The 20,853-nt window shown below is 40.5% G+C and overlaps 1 protein-coding gene across 1 annotated transcript in view; it reads right to left on the reverse strand.

The window, feature by feature from the left end:
- The window catches only part of Pde5a (phosphodiesterase 5A), a 143,318-nt gene that overhangs the window by 121,149 nt on the left and 1,316 nt on the right, over positions 1-20,853 (reverse strand).

Raw genomic sequence — 20,853 nt, forward strand, 5'->3', positions numbered from 1 at the left:
CACTACTGAAAAAAGTATCATTTTATTTAAACTTGGTCAGGCAGACAATAACAATCTTACTTTCTAATGTCTGAACCAGATTCTTTCTGTCATTTGGTAGCAAAACCAGTAATCAAATCCAGATCTCCCATTCCTAATGCTGTGGTGAATAAGAGTATAAACTTTTCCAGAGCATTCATTAATGTTTGTCATGATGAAGGCATTTCATTAACTTAGGTGAATCTGGGAGTAAAATCATTCTTTACAGTCACACTCTTTACACTGGACCATAAAGAACGGCACCTTGTAACCTGAGGTTAGACTACACTGTCTCAACACATTCAGAGAACAAAGATCCTTGTATCTGTAAAGTTGCACATATGAACCCACTGCAGTTGTGGCAGCATGCACCAGACCCGCACAAGCCAGACAAAATCCCAGCATGGAGGTGGGAGGTAGGCAGGAAGAGGAGGAACTATTGGCAACTGATAGGAGTGGGGGAGTCAATTCGCGTTAGGCATGTGATACCTGGTGGTTGACCAGACTCCAGGGAATGGGCTCACACCCGAGAATTTTTGGGGAACCCAAATGAGACCCGATAGGCCTTAAAAATATTAGAGGACACAGAGTGCGAGGGTGGAGGATATGACAGGCGATGCGGAAGGGAGTCTGAACATGATCGAAATACAGAGCATGAAGTTCTCAAAAAAATCAATAAAAATAGTATTTTAAAAAAGGAAAACAAAAACAAAAACAAACCCTCACAGCGTCCTGTCATGTGTGTGTTCCTCTGGAAATAGGTCATGCTTCATAGATCATAAATACTGCACAGAAAAGAATGTGTAAGTGTGTTGGAAGAGGAGTAAACTTAAGAGTCGCTAGATTCAGCAGAAAAGTGCGCTCGGCTGAAACTGCGCTTTGAGCTGACGAGGAATAATTTTATTTTACTTTTGATTGTAAGTGGTATTTCAAATTCAAATTTAACCACCATGGTGGCTTAAGTGAAAAAAGCCCTCTACAGGCTCATGTGTTTGAATACTTGGTCTCCAGCTGATGGCACTCTTCTGGGAGTCTTAGGGGACGTGGCCTGGCTGGAGGAAGTATGTCACTGGGGGTGGGCTTTGGGAGTTTATAGCTTAGTCTCACTTCAGTTTGCTCTCTCTCCTTCCTGTTTACAGTTGAAGGTGTGAGCTCTCAGTTTTCTGTTCCAGCCTCCTCTTGCCATGCCTCCCCTGCCAATATGGGCTCTTGGTGTGGAACGATAAGCCAAAATAAGCTCTTCGGTCTATAAGTTGCCTTGGTCATGTGCCACAGCAAAAGAAAAGCACCTAAAGCAACTGTACATTCTATACCTGATCTGTCCACTCCAGTCTTTCTATATGTTTTTCCTAAATGAGATTGTTGGTAAATAAACAACAAAGAAAAGGTAAATTTTATAGAGCATACTAACGAGTCCCAGGCCATCTGGTTACTAATTTCATCACCTGAAAGACCATAAAGGATGACCACACTGTGATTCTGTGACTGATGACTGGACCTTTTGAAAGTTATTGGACTAAGAAATTATGGTAAATCTGGAGCATAACTTGCCAGTTTTGAAGTCAAAACTTCATGTATGATGCATTCCACAGGAGTCAAACTATAATCTTCTTGTATGAGGGGAAATTAATAATTACTAAAAATTCTTGGGATTACAAAGTTCTGAGAGCCTGTTTTCAGCCTCAAGTCCTGAATTACAATCTTGGCATTTGCTATCAATGGGATGTATGAGCATTGGTAAGCAACTTTCTTCTTCTGACTTTCAATTTCATCATCCATAAAAGAGAAGCCAACAGTTCCAACTTCTTTGCAAAGCGTAAGAGGTTGACTGTCTTTGTCAGGGCAAAAGGTCAAAAACATGAAACTACCATGAAGGGAATAATTCCGGTTCTGGCCACAACACTACACAGATGTGTGTCATGTGTCACAATCTCGAGTTTGGTTTCTTTAAAGGTCAAGTCATTGCTTTTTAAAAAGCTTTTTTATTAGCATATATTCATTATCTACAATGACAGGTTTCATTATAACATACTTACACATGCATATATTGTATTTTGATCATGTTCACCTTCTAGAACCTTTTTTTGTCCCCTCTCACTTCTGCTCATCCCCTTCCTCTTTCCAACCAGTCTCCCTTCCATTTCCACATATTTTCTTTTACTTACTTAGGAGTAAGTAAACTTCCTTCCTTCTTCCTTCCTTCCTCCCTCCCTCTCTCCCTCCCTCCCTCCTCCCCTCCCCCCTTCCTTCCATCCATCTGTTCATGACTCACTGAGTTTAACTGCTTACATAGAAGTGAGGTGAGGTTTTTGTTTTTTTCCCAGGCCCATGGATACCTTAGTGGTGGCTATACCACCAAAGAAAATGTCTCTCCTTCCTACAACCACGAGTCATATCTATAGCCTCAGGGAGGGGTGTCAGGGAGGTATGGGCCTCATGATCTCCACCCTGCAATAGTATGTTGATGGATTAGATCTTGCAGTTCTTTTGCTAATAATCACAGCTGCTCAGAGTTCAGGAGTATAACAGTCATATCATGTCCAGAAAGAAGCATTCCATGATATCCTCTCCTTCCTCCAACTTTTACAGGCTTTCTCCAATGTTCCCTTAGCCTTGGAGGGATGCTACAGATGTCCTACTTAGGGCTCAGTTATTCTCAGAACTCTGTAGATCAATCTCTGTAGTGGCAACAAAGGCTGAGGTATTGACAGGACATTAAGGCCCCACAACAACTTATGTTATGCGCTGGCCAGAGGTGGTCTTTGGGTGAGATAAGTGTACCTCTTTTTGTTCCTCAACTTTTTCACCTTAGAAAATTTTTATTTTATGTGTCTGAGCTTTATGCATGCATGTATGTACGTGCACCCATGTTATGCTGTGCAATGCCCACACAGGACAGAAGAAGGCATCAGATCCCCTGGAACTGGAGTTACAGACAGTTCTTAGCTGCCATGTAGTTGCTGGGAATTGAACCTGGGTCTTCTCCAAGAACAGTCAGTGCTCTGAACCACTAAGCCATTTCTCTAGCCCCCAAACTTCTTCATTTTTAAATGGGTGGGGTATCTCCTAAGTCCCTTACTCTTGACACAGGATTGAAGTGTGGGCACTGTACAACATGCATGTGCAAGCATCTCAAAATCTCTTCCGTAAAGCTAAAATTAAATTTAAGTAGAGAAGGTCTAGGAAGTATAAAATCACTATATACAAGATTTTGCTATGTCCTAGGGAGATGAAGAGCTAGAGTAAGACACCTCACAACGTTCAGGCAGAAGGACTAAGAGCTTGGTGTATGCTTGGTACATCTGTCATGAACACTCAAGGGCCAGGCCAAAGGCAAACACTTCAAATCCCATCATCTGCAGAATACTTCTAAATTGTTTAAAAAGTAGGATTTAAACTGTATAATTACCACCCGAGCAAAGAAAATGAACATTCCACAAAGGTATTTTTACTCTTTGCTATAAGCACTAATAACATTTTATTGTTGCATATAGCATATATAGTGTATAGTGCATATAGAGCATTGTGTATAAGCATGTAGCTTTCATATATAAACCTGTCTTTACAAACTGCCCTGCAAACCTGAGAGTAATCAGAAAGAACAGCACTAAAGTTGACTTAACTTTTAAGGCTGTTAATAAAAAACAGACACTTGAAAGAAAGCCTGGTCAAGAGAAAGGCAATGAAAACTGATGTCCAAACATTAACAACCAATGACAAGATCCTGATGTTAACATCCCATCCAAATCTCTCCCTCGCCTCACCAAAGTATGTTTTATTATCCTCCAGTCACTCACTTCCTTATTTTGTCACACAAAAATTTCTTACCTCATAAATGAGCTACATTATCCATCCATTTAAGTGGGTGGATTTAGTTTTGTTTTTGAACTTTTACAATACGTCTTAAAATAACTGGAGCAAACCTGGAGGGTTTCAGAGTCAAGGTTGGCAGTGACTACTCTCAGGTCACACTGATGGTGAATATCACGTGTGGCTGCAAACTTGCCTACACCACACATGATGCCCAGGTTCAACAAGGAACTCTTTGTTACATTGGGCACGAAAAGCAGCAAAAGGTTTGTACCAGTGACATAAGAGCGAACGAAATATATTATTCTAAGATTCTTTTCCAGGGAAGATATCTGGAAATCTCAAGACATGTGTGCAATTATTTGATATTAAAAATATGTCATGGAGAAAATGCTTTACACATGTTGACTTCCTGAGGCTTCTCCGTGGCACAAACAGCACTGCAGCTTTCAGGATGCCGTTACAACGTGGCTGGAGAGCTGAGGAGCACACTCATGAGCACACCAGTGTCTGGGACTTGGGTCTTCACATACAGAGGGGTGAATCAACTGCCTTGTGATTTAAAAAAAGGATCACAGGATGGGGCTGGAGAGATGGCTCAGTGATTAAATGCACTGGCTGTTCTTACAGAGAGATGGGTTGTCCTCCAGCACCCACATGGCAGCTAACAGCCTACCAAAACTGCAGTTCCAGGGGAATCCGATGCCCTCTTCTGGCCTCCATGGGCACTGCATGCACATGGTACACACATATGTGTAGGCAAAACATTCATATACATAAAATAAAAATAAATTTTAAAAGTTCAAAAAAGAGCCGAATGTGGTGGCGCACACCTTTAGTCCCAGCACTGGGAGGCAGAGGCAGGTGGATCTCTGTGAGTTCAAGGCCAGGCTGGTCTACAGAGTGAATTCCAGGACAGCTGGGGCTACAGGGAGACCCTGTCTCAAAAAGACCAGAAAAAAAAAAAAAATTCAAAAAAGAGCAGATTTTTTAGAAACAAAGAAGTGCTGGGGAAAGTTTAGGAGGTGAGTTGTCATCAGTTTTCACAGTGGCTTCTACCTCTAATCCCAGCACTCTGTCTGGGGCCACGTGGAGGCAGAAGGATCAGAAGTTCAGGCCATCCTCGGTTCCATAGTGAATTCAAGGTCAGCCTGAGAATAAATGAGCCCCTGTCTCAAATAAATGATTTTTAAATTTTACATGTTAAATATGCCTTGTTTCTCATTCTCTGAAGATTTTACAAACACATTTGTTAATACTTTGACAAAATAAAATTTATATGGCACATATTATGTTAGGAATAAAACCTCACCTTTTCCAAATTCTCATTTTCACCCTGGATTATTTTAATCCTCACAGGAAAAGAAAGGATAATTTAGAGTTTACATTTTCCACTTAACTAGCCAAGTTACGGCCCCTTCCAAATCCTTATTACTTACAAGTATTAAATAGAAGCACTTAATGCAAATTTATTGATAGGACACAGGAAAGCAAAATCTCTCTCTTTCTCTCTCTCTATCTGTCTCTGTCTCTGTCTCCCCCCACCACAACCCTCTGTGTAAGTAGCTCCATGTAGCACTAAGTTTATTTTCTACCAAAGTTTAACTGCTTAAATGGCTTAAAATATATTTTCAATATTCCAATGTCTTGACAGGGAAAAATAAAATATTTTGTCTAGGTTTTGTAGAATATTTCTTGGCATCTAGAAAAGTAATGAAAGAAAAAAGGAAAACTTACAAGACAAAGTAAAATTGTGATATAAACCTAGTAACTCTTAGGAATTAAAAATATAATTAGATGAATGAAATCTGTTTGCAAGGCAACTAATTTAATGTCTTACACTTTTGCATAAACAAGGATATCAAGAACAAAAATTCTTTAAAAACATAACTGCACTTATGAGGTTTTTGTTTTTCAAGACAGGGTCTCATTATGTAGGCCCAGCTGGCCTGGAACTCACTATATAAACCATCCTAGCTGGGCTGGATCACATAGTGATCCACCAACCTCTGTCTTACAAGTGCTGGGATTAGAGATGTGTGCCACCATGCCCACTAGGGTATTATGTTTTTTAAGATTTATTTTATTTTATGTGTATATGCATGCACTACACACATGCAGTACCTGTGGAAACCAGAAGAGGGAGATAGGTTCTCTGGAACTAGAGTTACAGAAGGGGATTGAAGAGACAGAGAGTTAAGAACACTGGCTACCCTTGCAGAGGACCCAGGGTTTGATTCTCAGCACCCACAGGGCAGCTAACAACCATTCTTAACTCCAGTTCCAGGTGACCTGACACCCTCCTCTGACCTCCACAGGCACTGCATGACACAGGTGCACTTACATACATGCAGGTAATACATGCATACACATAAAAATAAAGATAGTAAATAAAATAGAGTACTGATGGTTGTGAGCTGCCTGGTGTGGGTTGGGTGCTGGAAACTGAACCTGGGTCCTCTGTAAACATAGCAAGTGCTCTTCACTACACAGCCATCTCTCCAGCCCCATACTTAGGGTATTTTTGTTCTAATACTAAAATATAATTGCAATGGCCTAATACTTAAATTTCGAAATGCTATTTGAGATTTTCCACTTCTTACATTCTAAAATTATATATGGAAACTAAGTTCACATTGGCAAAGTCTCTAGGCACATCATTAAGTAAAGTGCTTGTACAGGAAGAGGCCACAGAAAAAAACACTAACCTTTCTTGAGTTAGAGTCAATGTGAAAATAAATCTAGAGCTTTTGCTCTTCTTCCATTAAGACTCCTTAATGAACCTCAGTGTATCATGGTGTTCATCAAGGGCTTCATTGTACAGACTTAGGATTCAAATCCACACTACCTGCATTCGTTGCTTTCTGCTGCTGTGATAAAACACCACGACTGACGCAGCTTACAAAAGGAAGAGCTTATTTGGCTTAGGAATCCAGAGATATAAGAGTCCATCATGTTGGGAAGGCCTGGCAGGAGGCAAGCAGAGCAGAAGGCGGAGTGCTCACATCTTTGAGCAGGCACAGGAAGCAAAGATTAATCAGAAGTGGGGCAGACTAATAACTCTCAAAGCCAGGCCCAGTGACGTGCTTCCACAAGCAACTCCTAAACCTCCACAAACAGCACCACCAGCTGGGGCCAAGTATTCAAATACTTGGAGCCTATGGGGACATTGTCATTCAAACCACCATACCAACTCTTTCAAAGAACATGACATGAGATACATCATTTACTCTCTTTATAAAACAAAATGTTATTTACCTCAAAGGGTACATGAAACTAAATAATACAATGCATATAAAGTGATAACATGGAACCTGATAAAATACATATAACATGTGAGTTACTGTTTTTAAGTTAGTTGAACATGGAATGTAGTATGCATTTTAAATTAATTTTTTTAAATAAAATTTATTCAATGAGCCTAACAGAATAATAACCCACCACTGTTTCTTCATCTGTTTTATTATAGACATCAAGGCTTTAAATTCAAGCTCCCCATGCCTCAGCCCTCTGAGTATGGAATTACAGGTGTGTGCCATTATACCTGGCCCAGCATTGCTGCTTCTTCCTTTTTTTGGTCATGTCATAAGGAGAAAGCTTATTGAAGAAAACAGACTCTGACTGGGAGGGTCCCCTATGAAGGGGCATCTGAATGACTGTGCAGGGGCTTTGGATGGTGTGTTTGCAGAAATCTCCTTACTCGTTCAGGGTAGGCTGCCTCTCAAGCCTGGCACACCATGTTTTTTTTAAGCACTTAACTTAAAAGGGCTATTTATGGCTCAGTGGGTAAAGGCATTTGCCTCCAAGTCTGACCACCAGAGTTTGATCCCTGGAACCCATAAGATGGAGAGAGAGAACTGACTCCTGCAAATTGTTCTCTGACTTCCACACTTGTATTGTGGTATGCACGCCTGCACATATACACACATAAACAAAGTAAAATAAACATAAAAGCATCATTTTTACCAAAACCCTTCATATGAAGAAAAAGTCAAATTGTTTCCATGCATTTTTCAAATTAAAATAGAAACAAAAGGACTACCTATATGAGTAGTGACACCCACACCTGACAACTTTCTGAATCTTACATAAAGATTAGGAGCTGAACATCTGAGAAAAATATCTGCAAGGATGACCCTGCTTGTCCTCTACTACTACAAGGATAAAACTGTCTGGCAATGTATGTTAGAAAATATACAATAATTACCTACGATGAAACCATAGTGATATTTTATAAGAATGATAATTCTATAGTAGAGCATGATTTTAATACTTGATAAAACAATGCTATAAGCTATTTGAGAATTACAGTTGGCCATTTCAGTTCTTACCTAAGAGAGCTTACTTAAGGGAGATGTTAACAGTAGGTTGGGCCCACGCCTGGACCTCAAGGAAACCCACAGAGCATGCCTCTTGTTCAGTAACTTTTGGGGGAGATTTCCAGGGTGTCTCAAGCAAAACAGGAACAAAAATTCACACCTGAGTAATCCACAAAACACAGAGAATTTTCATCTTCACAAATATACTAATATGTCATCATTTTTTGTTATTTTCAATGTTTTTTCATCCATCAGATAAAATTGTGACACCTGGCCGGGCATGGTGGCACGTGCCTTTAATCCCAGCACTCGGGAGGCAGAGGCAGGTAGATCTCTGTGAGTTCAAGGCCGGCCTGGTCTACATAGTGAGTTCCAAGACAGCTGGGGCTAGAGGGAGACCCTGTCTCAAAAAGACCAAAAAAAAAAAAGTTGTGACACCCATACATGACAATTTTCTGAATGTTACATAAAGATTAGGATTAGGATTAACTGTGTCAATTAATCACTACTACCTGAATTAGAAAAGATGCAATAAATTTTCTGACTGGAAAAAATGACTGCATAAAAACAGCTGAAAATATTTTTATGAAAAAAAACACAAAAATACCTCACATTAAAAATGATGTTGAGTATTCCTAAATCCTTATTTTATACAGTTTTAGTTACACTGCTTGCATAATCTGACCTGGATCCACTACTAAAGTTTGGAAAAATACAAGAATGAAACTATTCAATTTGAGAAGTTGATATGCTGTTCTACTAAGAAACAAGAACTGACTGTTAGAGCTTAGGAAGATTTTAAAGTTTCCTTACGAATCTGTGTCATGATTCTTCAGCCCTTCATACCTTCCATGTTCATTTCTAGGGAAGCTAGGAGCAAAACCATATGGTCTAATCACCATTCTGGTACCTTACATAATCCCAAAGGATCTTTCTAAACCACTTACAGCTATGAAGTCAACATTTGGTTGTTCTATCATTTACCAGAAAAAGGGAACGAGAGTGAATGTTTATGCTAAGTTTTAAGTGCTAGTAATTCTCACTATAAAAAATGATAAACTGGAGCGGAAAACACTGCGAAGAAAAAAATACTAAAAAAGACAAGGAATATACATTATTTCCTTTAACTTTTTTAAGACTCTATGAAGTAAAGCCCACCAACTCCAATGTACAGAGTGGGTAAGTAACACACCTGAAGTCATTCTCTTAGAAAGATGGCTTAGGAAATGAAGTCTAAGCCTGTCCTATCAAAAGTTCCTAGTTTCCAGAAATAGAAATGAATTTCAAAGCAGTCCCCCCCCCAATGAATAGTAGAGTCATCCCTTGAGGGAAATATATGGGAATAGACTTGCTCTTGCAATACTGGGGTACTCCTAGCATTAGGGGTGCTTCTAGCATTGAGTGTGTGGAGTCCAGGGATACTATAGGACACAGGCTTTCAGAGCAAAAGTGTCAAGGCCAAACTCCTACATCCTCTTTGCAGAAATACTTTACATGAATTAAAGATTCGCTGTATATAATGATAGCAAACAAAATGGGAGATCTGGAGCATTTGACAGCCTCCCATAATCTCTAATGTGTTTTTTTTAATTTAATTTATTTTTTTTAAATAAATAATTTATTGAGAATTTCATACATGCATATAAGGTGATTTGATCAAATCCATGCCCACTCCTTCCCCTCCAACTTCTCCCATATCTCCCCATCACTTTTTTCTGATAACTTCATGTACTTTCTTCTTCTTTAATTGTTTTTTAATGGGGCTTTTGGCTACTCTAACATTCCCTCCTCTGAAGAGGTAACCCTAAAATCTTTTAAGGATTAGATAAAAGCTCCCAAATATTTTTGATATTTTTTGGCCTTTGGAATGGAGTATGTTGCTAAGAGGCCCAAGGACATTGTGAGTTTTAGCCAAGAAACTGGCTACTTTTCTTTGGGGCCTTTTTACCCTAACTGCCTAGCCAATTCCTACCTCCTATTCTTATCACACCATCCTCCGAAGAGGTTACCCAAATTGCGGATAGGGAATTGGGATGCAGACCGCTCTGGCTTCTTCCATGCTAAACAGGGATGCATGCTGAACAGGTGAGGCAACTGGAGTACCCCTTCAGTTGGGTCTAACTAAAAGACTCCCAAATTGCATAACTCTTATCTCAAGAAGGAAAAGAAAGTCTTTGAATAGCAAATAGGAGATGTGAAAAAAGGCAAGAGGAATTAGCTTTATAGCAGTCCCTTCTGCATGAAATAACTACCATCATCAGGACTTCAGCTGAGCCTGATCCCTAAACATCCTCACAATGGGGCTTGTTGATAATTGAGCTCATTCATTAAAGGAGGGTCAAGCAGGGTCATTGGACCCTCACCGGATTATCCAGCCACTCTTCCCAGCCAACTGAATGTAATTTGACCCTAATCACACATGGCCTTCTGGATTTGGGAAAGGCTAATGCATACAATTTGGGGAAGGTTAGGAAGAGAAGTCATGACCCATGCTAGGTAAAGACTTTCCAGTGTGCATACCGTCAGGTCATACATACACCTCAGCAACCCCTCAGTTATCTCGGTAAGTAAGCTCAATAAATTCATTGGTTCCCCAGTAAAACTTTGATGAAACATTGGCTTGACACTAGAACTTTGAAAAGGAATAAGCATTGCTTAGCATCCCCAGGAAAAGAAGTCTCGCAACAGATGGAAAATTTGTTAATGCTATTGTATCTCATTATTTATATATATAAAAAAAAGAAAATGAGAATGTAAAAGATTTTAAAAAGCTATGGGAATGGAGATACTTTCCAAAATAGAAAAAAATGAGAAAGGCAAAGCAAGTGATGAAGGTCTGTTTAAGTTTGTTATGATATATAAAGGATGAGACAAAAATAATATACACATAATCTTAAAATGTCTGTGGTCATAGTTTAATCAACTAGTTTAAGGAACAAAATAGATATCTAGTTAAAGTTTATCTGAGAATATTTGGTTAAGTTCCAGGGTACTATGGAACATCTCTCAAAATGTCGTGTAACTGTGGTGAGTCACTTGTCCTCTTATTCAGGGAGGACATGGAGACCCCATGAGATGGACTTGAACCAGTGTCCAGTCTACACAGAGGAGGGTCAACTTAGAGGAAACATCTCATTCATCCTTCCAAGTGAACCTGACATGGTCGGAGCAGGACCTTTGACTTATCTTCACATAGATGGAACTGGTAAAAGAAAGGAGCCAGGAGCTCCTCCCAAGCCCATGTGACCCCTGAGGAACAGATCCTCAGATGACCTTAAGCAGAAAAATAAATTGATTTATTTGGGCCAACTGTATGGTCTTAAACACTCAAAAGGAAAGTATAACCAAAGAGTAAAATCATCAGTATATTTCTTTAAGAATTCAAGGGGCTACACTTCCCAGACATTAGGCTTAAGTCTATATAAAAAGTCATTTAGACAATTATTTCTCATTGATGATTTTGTTCCTAACAAGAAAGTGCTGCTCAGATGTAAGACTTCAAATCTTGGTCTCCAATACTGTAGTGCTCACCTGTAGCTAAGGGAGACAACCAGCTATTGTTCTAAAATGATGGATAAATTTGTTCTCTCCCCCTATCTAGAAGCCTTTGAGAGGGAATTGACACTGATTCTAACAACTCCAACAGCTATCAAAACACCTGAAAGCAAATCCATCATTCTAGAGTCCAGCCTTGGAAGACAAAAGAAAAATTAGGAGGAACCCAATGGAGGGATGCTTTCGGAAGCCTTGTCAAGAAATTCCAGTGAACTCTCATATGAACATTTGAAAATTGCTCTGCTCTGACTTTTTTCTAATTCCCTGTCTTGTAATGCTAATTACTCTTGCCTTTACTTCTTCACGTCTCCTATTCACAATTCAAAGACTTTCTTTTCCTCCTTGAGATAAGAGTTATGCAATTTGGAAGTCTTTTAGATAGACCCAATGAAGGGGAACTCCAGTTGCCTCACCCTGAGTCCCTGTTCAGCATGGAAGAAGCCAGAGCCATCTGCGTCCCGTTTCCTTATTGGCAAGCTGGGTAACCTCTTCAGAGGATGGTGTGATAAGAACAAGAGGCAGGAATCAGCTAGACAGTTAAGGTAAAAAGACTCCAAAGAAAAGTAGCCAGTTTCTTGGCTAAAACTCACAATGTCCTTGGGCCTCTTAGAAACATACTCCGTTCCAAAAGCCAAAAATGTTGAAAATATTTGGGAGCTTTTATTTGTATGAGTGTATTGCCTGCAAGTGTTTAAGTGCATCCATGTTGTGTAGTGCCCAAGTAGGTCAGAAGAAGGCATCAGATTCCCTGGAACTAGAGTTGTTAGCTGCTATGTGGGTGCTGAATCGAACCCATATCCTCTGCAAGACCAGTCAGTGCTCTTAACCACTGAGCCACCTCTCCAGCCCTGTACTCTGAAGTTTTAATAAATAGTTCCCTTGAATTTGACATGGTAAAGAGATAAATGCTCTGCCTACAGTTATTTAATATTCCTGAGTTTTTCTCTGTGAGAAACTCACTGAGACCAAATACAAATAGAATGCAGCCTTGCTTCCTACAGTGTTATATTCCTGATTTCTGAGGTGGATGGGACAGAGTGCTTTTTAATTCTGTTTGCATAAACATAAGAACTGAAATCCATACACTGAGGAAGTAAAATGATTGATTTGCAGTTTAGAAATAAGAGAAACTGTACTAGACTGGCACTTAGCAACCCAATGTTTCAAGAGTTCAAAACAAGTATGTTGTTTCAAAACAAGTATGATACATTTTCTATGACAATGCGTTAATTTGGCATTTTCAATAGCTCATAATTAACACAAAAGACGGTGAAAGAAGTATGTCCTAAATGACTAAAATTGTCATCATCTTATTACAAGCATTGTACTGCAATCTTAGTGGGACGGTAAGTTTAGTAATCAAATATGTTTTCAGAACATCTGAAAATTGAAATCCAAAAGTGGTTTTGTTGTGCTGTAGGATTAAAGTTCCAGGGGTGCTCAGATGCCCAGTGGGAGAAGTGAGCTATTGAAGGGCAGTGTGGCAAAGGCCTGATGGCCACAGTGGATTCCTCATCACCCAGTCAAGGCCATAATGACATCACAAAGGGCATTTAATGAATATTGCCAATTTGCATTTGGCTGTAGTTTTATCATTGTGTTCATAAGTAACTTAAAATGTAATTTAGGATTACAATTACATACATGCTGTAACTATGATTAAATTATATCTATTTTATTTATTATACTTTTTAGAGTTCTACATTCAACTAAACATTAAAATAAAAGTAACTCAAAGATGGGCACGGTGACTCACATCTATAATCTCGGCACTCAGTAGTGCTATGAATTTGAAGCTACATAGTAAGTTCCAACACAGTCTGGGATACAGAGTGGGACCTGTCTAAAAGAAAGGGAGGAAAGAAGGAAAGAAAGAAGGAGGGAGGGAAGAAGGGAAGTCAATCAACACCAGGTATGCAATTATCTGGCATACTCTGTCTGTCTACTTACTTTGACAGTCCCTCCCCTGTCCTTCCATGCCCCTATGCCCATAAAGAACAGCTCAGGCTGTGGGATACCTGCTCCAAATAAGTAGTCAGACAGTCTTACTCTCTTGGAAACAGTGATGCAGAAGAGTAGCCAGATGACCCATGTAAGGCCAAAGTAATGTGGGGAGTACTGCTGTGAAGAAGGTACATCTCTAATGACAGAAGTTTAAGGCTCATCAAACAGAAACTTTTCCAGCATATGAAGAAAATAAAGCTAAAGTTCAAGGACAAAAGATGGATGGATGGGAGAAAGACAGACAAACGGACAGACAGAATCTTGGTAGTTTTGTGTGTTTGTTTGTTTCGTTTTGTTGAGACAAGGTCTCACAACGTAGCCCTGGCTGGCCTGGAACTTGGTATATAGACCAGGCTGGCCTCCAACTTGCAGAGATCTGCCTGCCTCTGCCTGTGTGTGCCACTATGCCTGGCTGGACAGATAGGATCTTAACAAGATTATCTGATAATTAAATTCACAGCTGATTCTGAAGGCATTTCAATTCCATGAGTCGATTGTATATGTGTTCAGGTTTGTTTCTGTCATTTATGACCAAAAGTGCTCTAATTGTTGTACCAGCATTAACGACAATGCCCTTCTTAGACAGGAGCATTTTGTTTTCTTTTTTTTTTGAATTAAGGCCTCCTGCATGAGGGCTACATACTTAAATTTAATAAACTGTATCACACAATTCCTTCACAGCTCTCTCTCTCTCTCTCTCTCTCTCTCTCTCTCTCTCTCTCTGTAACATTTAATTATTTCATTAGTTCCAAAGATTAAGACCCTTTCATGGCTGTTCAAAAAAGAATAGAGATGATTTAAAAAAAAAATTATCCCAGCTGGTCATGGTGGCACACACCTTTTATCCCAGCACTTGGGAGGCAGAGGCAGGCAGATCTCTGTGAACCGAAGTCCAGTCTGGTCTACATTGAGAGTTTCAGGCCATCTGGGGCTATAGGTGACCCTGTCTCAAAAAGATTGAAAAAAAAATTATCGCTAGGGTATTAAATGATGAGCATTTCTCTCCCAAGTTAAACACACACACACCCCACACACATACACCCACACACCATTCAGAAAAGTCACTTTATAAAATGAATGACCTCCCCTCTCCCAAATACAGACTATAACGATATAACATAAGAATTCAAGAGGTGTGCTCTTAGGCTTTTTCAAACATCCCTCCCTCAAATCCCTCTTCTGCCCTGGAAAGGCACATGGAAATGTACTATTTTATAAGCTTTATAGTCATGTGAAAGAGTTGAAGTGGAGTTACCGTATCCAGGAGATTATGCTCATCCCAGAAACCATACGTTGACAAATTAAAAAGCTCAGTGCCAGGTGTGGGGTACCCCCCCATCAAGTTGTTGGTCAGAGCTGTCTCAGAGACCCTCAAAATAACATGGGTGATTGTCATTGCTCTTAATTGTTCACTAGAACTTATGGTACAATCCTACTGCTGAAGACATCACAGTTTTTGGTCACAGGATGTGGGGGATTGCAGGAGGCTTCCTTCCAGTTGGCTAGCTTTCATAGCACTGGGGAAAAGCCATCATCAGTCTTACTCAACTGAGAACCCTGTGAGCTGCAATAATGACTGGCCTTGCAAGATACCTCACATGCATGAATCTTATGGGGGCAGCCAATCACAGAGGGAAGTACATTCCTGGTTCTGTAAACCTGGTCAAGAATCCATGGCTGGGGAGCCCACAGGTCCACAGGGTGAACCTACTACTATTATTTTGCTAAATAGACATAGTACAAACTACCCTCTGAATTTGTATTCATCTACCATAGATCAGCACATTTCTCAGATCTCACCTGAGAAGTCTTTTTGTGCAGTGGACAGCAGTTAACACAGAAACTCCCAAATGGTCAAAATGCAGAGAAATACACAGCCACAAATGGAACATCTGTACTATACCCCATCCCAAGGCTGAGGGACCATCACAGAATAGGAAATAGAAAGATTACAAGCACCAGAGGTCAGGAAGCACCAGAGCAAAACTGCGTCTTCTGCACATGACAAGACTGATAGACTCATGAACTCACAGTAGCTGTGGGCACCTGTACAAGACCTGCACAAGCTCAAGCCAGTCACCCTTCCAGCATGGTTGGGGAAGGGGTTCGTATGCCCCCATCCCAAGCTGAGGAGCTATGGACAGACGGAGTCTTCTTGGGGAGGGAAAGTCAGTTTTCCTTAAGGGTGTGGCTCCTGCTCAAGGGACCAAACTCCAATGGATGCTCCCCAAAATATATGAACAGCCCAAATTGGAGTTTATATGCTAAATTTTAAAAGGGGGACACAGAGTTGGGGGTAGAGAGATGGGAGGGTGATCTAGGAGGAGATAAGTGGAGGAGTTGGGGGTGAATATGATCAAAATACATTCCATGAATTTCTCAAAGAATTGAAAAAATATTTTTAAAGTATGTATAGCACAAATTAAAAACCAGAGAAATTTATATATTTTTTTAAAACCTTGAAAAACTTTAAAAAAAATCTTTGTCAACAAGATTCTTGAAAACATTCAGTATGCTTTACCTGCCTTAAATGGTTGGCAATAATTATAAATTCTTATCATTCAGAGATAATGAATAAAGTGCTTACATTGTAAAAAATAATAATTTAATTTAAAATAAAATAAGACTATGAAGTCAGTAGGTAAGATCACAGAGCTAAACATCGAATGAGTCATGTGGAAAAACTTTCTCCAGCTGTTATCCCTAGACATACAGCTCACAGACACGTCCTCCTGAGAACCTGACATGAAAGCTATTTCCAAGGTGCATTCATCAGCCATTAACAGCAGTCAACCTGAATCTACATCTGTGCAGCTAAACTAATTTTACAGGGAGTCCTTTAAAGTCAGTAGCTAGTCTGCATGGTTAGAAATTAACCATTTGCAACTCTCCACAATCAATCAACTCATTGATTTACTTAATTGTTTTACTGCTTACCAAACGTTTTTTTAATCTTAGGAAGAGGGTTTTATCCTACATTCAGCTCTGAAAACAACAAAACAAAAAGCAAACAAAGGAAATACAAATGTAACTCAAAAACCACAAGTTTAGTAAACCATAAGTTTAGTAAATTATGTTTGGGGTAAAACTAATAAATGCTACCCGGTTCTGTTTAGTCTTTTCCATTAGAAAGGAAATCATTCTGGAGTATTATTAAAACATAGCAGGCAGTTTGAACAGCCTTTGTGTTTTCAAATCTAATGGAAAAGAGGGCATTTCAGTAAGACACATTCTCTGCAATCAGATGAGGGGTGAAAGCATAACATTATACAAATTTTAAAAGTTGTAATTACATTAAAAGGAATGATACTAGAAACCAAAGTCAAATCATCTATGTAAGTGGAATTAATTAAAAAGGAAATTTGGGGCTGGGGTGTAGTGTACTTACTTGCGTAGGGTACCAGTATAGATTCGATCTCTAATACCAGAAGAAAGAAAAATCTTTTTGCCTAGCATAATCAACATGTTTCTCAATCCTGGAATGCTGTGGACATGATCTCATGAAAATACGGGCAATTTCTGTAATCTTCAGATCACAAACTGAAAAAAAGCTATCAATTTTAAAAGCCTATTTAAATTTGCATTATAGTAAGCAAATCACTATTTCAAGATAGCCATCTATAACTAACCAATACTACATTAAACATGCCACATTTTCACAAATCTTGATAACATTGTTTAGGCTCTAAGAAGGATCTGGACCTCTGAATAGACAGAAATGCAGTGAGAAGTGCCCAATGTTTCAGGGCTCCTATGGATTCTTCTAGGAAGGAAGAATTCAATCTAGCAGCATGCTCCCAGGAGACTAAAAGGCAGCACAGAGCTGGCGAGACAGAGCGTAGGACACAAGAAAAATGGCCATTATTGTATGAGAATTACCATTATAAAATGATATAAATAATGTCAAAGTTAGGCCAGGCCAGTACTTTGAAGATTTTACCATCTTAAATACTACCCACTGCCTGACAAAATATGCTTACCAAATCATTTGTTTGAACACTGTGAAAAAATTTATATTCCTCTGTTATTATAGAAATGATATGTTTTAGAAATGGATCTCAACATTCATTTTACATCCTCCATTTATTTGTACCTTACAAATAAAAATGCTGCATCTTTCAGAAATGAGAAGAGAGCCTGGCATGCTGGCCTATGTCTATAATCCCAGTCATCAAGTATTTGGGAGGCTGAATGATCAAATAAGCCTGGGCTGCATAGTGAGTTCGAGACTACCTATCACACAACTTCACACAATTTAGTGACACCTTGTTCAAAAAAAAAAAAAAAATTATAGGGCTGAGTATAATATAGCTCCATAGTGGAGCGCTTGTCTCAAATTCAGAAGGCCATGATTGATTTCCAGTACTGCGCACACGCACAAACACGCACACACAAACAACAACAACAACAACAATAAAACCCATAAAACATCAAGAAGAAAATGGCAAAGTAACAATTGCAAACACAGGACCTGGAAACTCAACTAATTCAGCACTAACACAGGACCTGGAGCCTCAACTAATTCAGCACTAAACACAGGACCTGGAGACCCAACTAATTCAGCACTGCAGCGTCAAATAAACATCACAGAACAGCACAGAACTGTAAAACTTCTGTTTCTGGACTTTGGTCCAACCTGGTATAAAACTTGTCCTCACTTAATATCGCCTGTCTCCAGTATAAGCCCAATATTCTCAGGCTTTTGCCTGGTATAAAACAAAGCAATAAAACCCAACTATCTGACCCCTTCAATACTAAGTGATTTCAGGGGAAATCACAGAGCTGTTTAGTAACTAAGGAAGGTAACTTTATGCCGGGATGCTGTCAAGAATAACAACAGCTGTTAAGTGCCTTTAGCACCCAGAAGGTTTGTTTTGTAAATGCCTGCATATTAAAGCCTCCAATTTATACAGACTCAGTCCTGGAGGACAGCGAGTTGTCTAGGACAGCTATGGTGGTAAGTTTCCACATGTAGTTTACTAGAAGAAACATTAATTTTCATACCAAGAGATTGTGTTGTGAATTGCTTAACTTTCGTGCTCAAATTCACACAAACGGTTGTGGCTACTAAAAACATCCATTTTCTTACCCTGGAAACTACTGTTTAATACAGTGCTCAGCTGTGTATTTAAGGATGATTTCTGGGGCGATGTCTACCAAAAATAGCAGGTGTTTGAAAATTTAGGAATGCCAGAAGTTTCATAATGTTCAAGCACTACCCTTGAATGCAGATAACTGGGCCTGGGGGTAAGAGAGAGGACATTTGTGTCAAATGACAAATAACGCAGAAATAGTTCCTTCAGCAAGCCTGATTTCTGTTGCAGATGGGAAATCTAAACAATTCTAAACTTATTTCAAACTTTAAAATGTTGTGCATGCCTCTGAACTATTCTGTTTATGGATTACCTGAACACATATATCTTTTACACATACACATATATTTTATACTTACAAAGCATAACAAACTGGTGTGAGCTTCAAGTTTTAAAAGACTGTGCTGTAAAGTGGAAATGATACAATAATTTTTTACCATGATAATGTAAACCACACTAGGCATTTTTATAGCCAAGTGATGTCCAACTTATTTTAAAAGCTAATGCCACCAACATGAAACCAAGCAACAGTGCTTTCATGAATGCCCTCTGGTTATACCAAAATTCCTAGATTTTATTTTTCCTACTGACAAAAAGAACATCCTAATTCCTAAAAAAGAGGACCTGAGTTACTTTATTTTACACTTTCACTTTCCAAGTTGTACCCAACAGTCTTCTCTTACTTACACACACACACACACACACACACACACACACACATGCACGCACTCTAAATACTAGCTGGAAAAATTCTTTTGGAGTCTCAGATGATCTAAATACTACCAGGAACATTTGTAATTGTGAGAACTGGAATTTTAATCCTATGCTACTTGGAAGTAACAGAAATCAAAGAAATGTTTAACAACTCTATTTTCAAATAAAATGTTGCTACACTTAAGATTTTTGGCTTTGAGAGCACTCTAACCTAGGACTAGTTAAAAACCTCCAGTAACAGTCCCAAGTTTGTCTTCAAGGAGGAAAAGACCAAAGAAAGGGACAGGTGTGCTTAATTTTTAGATAAGTTGGCTTTATTCTTTTAACTGTTAATAACGTACCTAAAAGAATACCTCCAACACACACTTTAAAACCCAGCCCAGCTGTCTGGGCCCTCCCCATTCTCTGTGCACGAATTCAGAGAGCAGAGGACCAGTGTGGAAAGGACACTGGGGGACAGATGGTCTCAAAGTAGCTGGTGACCCCTGGAAACTGTTGGCTCATAGCAATCGATAATTCTAGGTCTAGATGGTCTTGGTGCCTCACATTTCAAACTCGCAGTCATGTTTTAAAAAGAAACTGCTTTCCTTTCAGAGTTATCCTCCGAACCCTCTAAGGTCAGAGAGTTTGGAGCAAGGAGGCAAAACAGGGAGACTGAGTCCTTGAGGGCCTGTCAGAGCCCTACCCACGGCACAAATCGGGTCTCCACCTGACAGCTCCGTGAGGAGGCAGGGAGCGCTGAGGTCACCTGTCCGTCCTCCCGCGCCACATCCTCCCCGGGTGTGCGGGCATCCCCCGCGCCCTCCCCGGGAAAGTAGGAAGCGGGATGCCCAAGGGTACCTGGTCTTGTCTCCAAAGGGCAGCAAAGCCAAGGCGGGACGCTGGTCTGCGAACTCCCGGGACGGTGGGCTCGGGAGGCTCGGGGGGCCCGCCGCGGTCTGCCTGGGCAGGCCCGGCTCTTCCAGGGCTCCAGCCGCCGCCAGGCTGCAGGTCGCGGGCAGCGGACCCCGCGCGGCGTCGCCCCCTGGACCGCAGCGTGGGGACGAGCGGCTGCCGCGGGCGAGCGGGAGAGGCCAGTTCCTCCACCATCCCCGCCCGGCCAGCTCCGGCTGCTAGACGGCCCCTGACCTAAGGGGAGCCGAGCGTGCAGGTCCCCGCGGTCGGTCGACGGCGCGGCGGCCGGGCGCGCTCGAGCTTCGCAGCGACTCCCGGAACTCCGCTGGTCCCGCCCGCCGCGCTCGGCTGCACCCTCTGGTCTCCTCCGGCCTCGAGCTCGCGCGCGACCCGACTGCCCGCGAAGCTGTCGCCTCCTGCAGGACGGCGCCCGGCTTGGTCCCCGG

The sequence above is a fragment of the Nannospalax galili genome, unplaced genomic scaffold (assembly GCF_000622305.1).
Source record: "Nannospalax galili isolate Female #2095 unplaced genomic scaffold, S.galili_v1.0 scaffold142, whole genome shotgun sequence".
Taxonomy (NCBI): Eukaryota; Metazoa; Chordata; class Mammalia; order Rodentia; family Spalacidae; genus Nannospalax; species Nannospalax galili.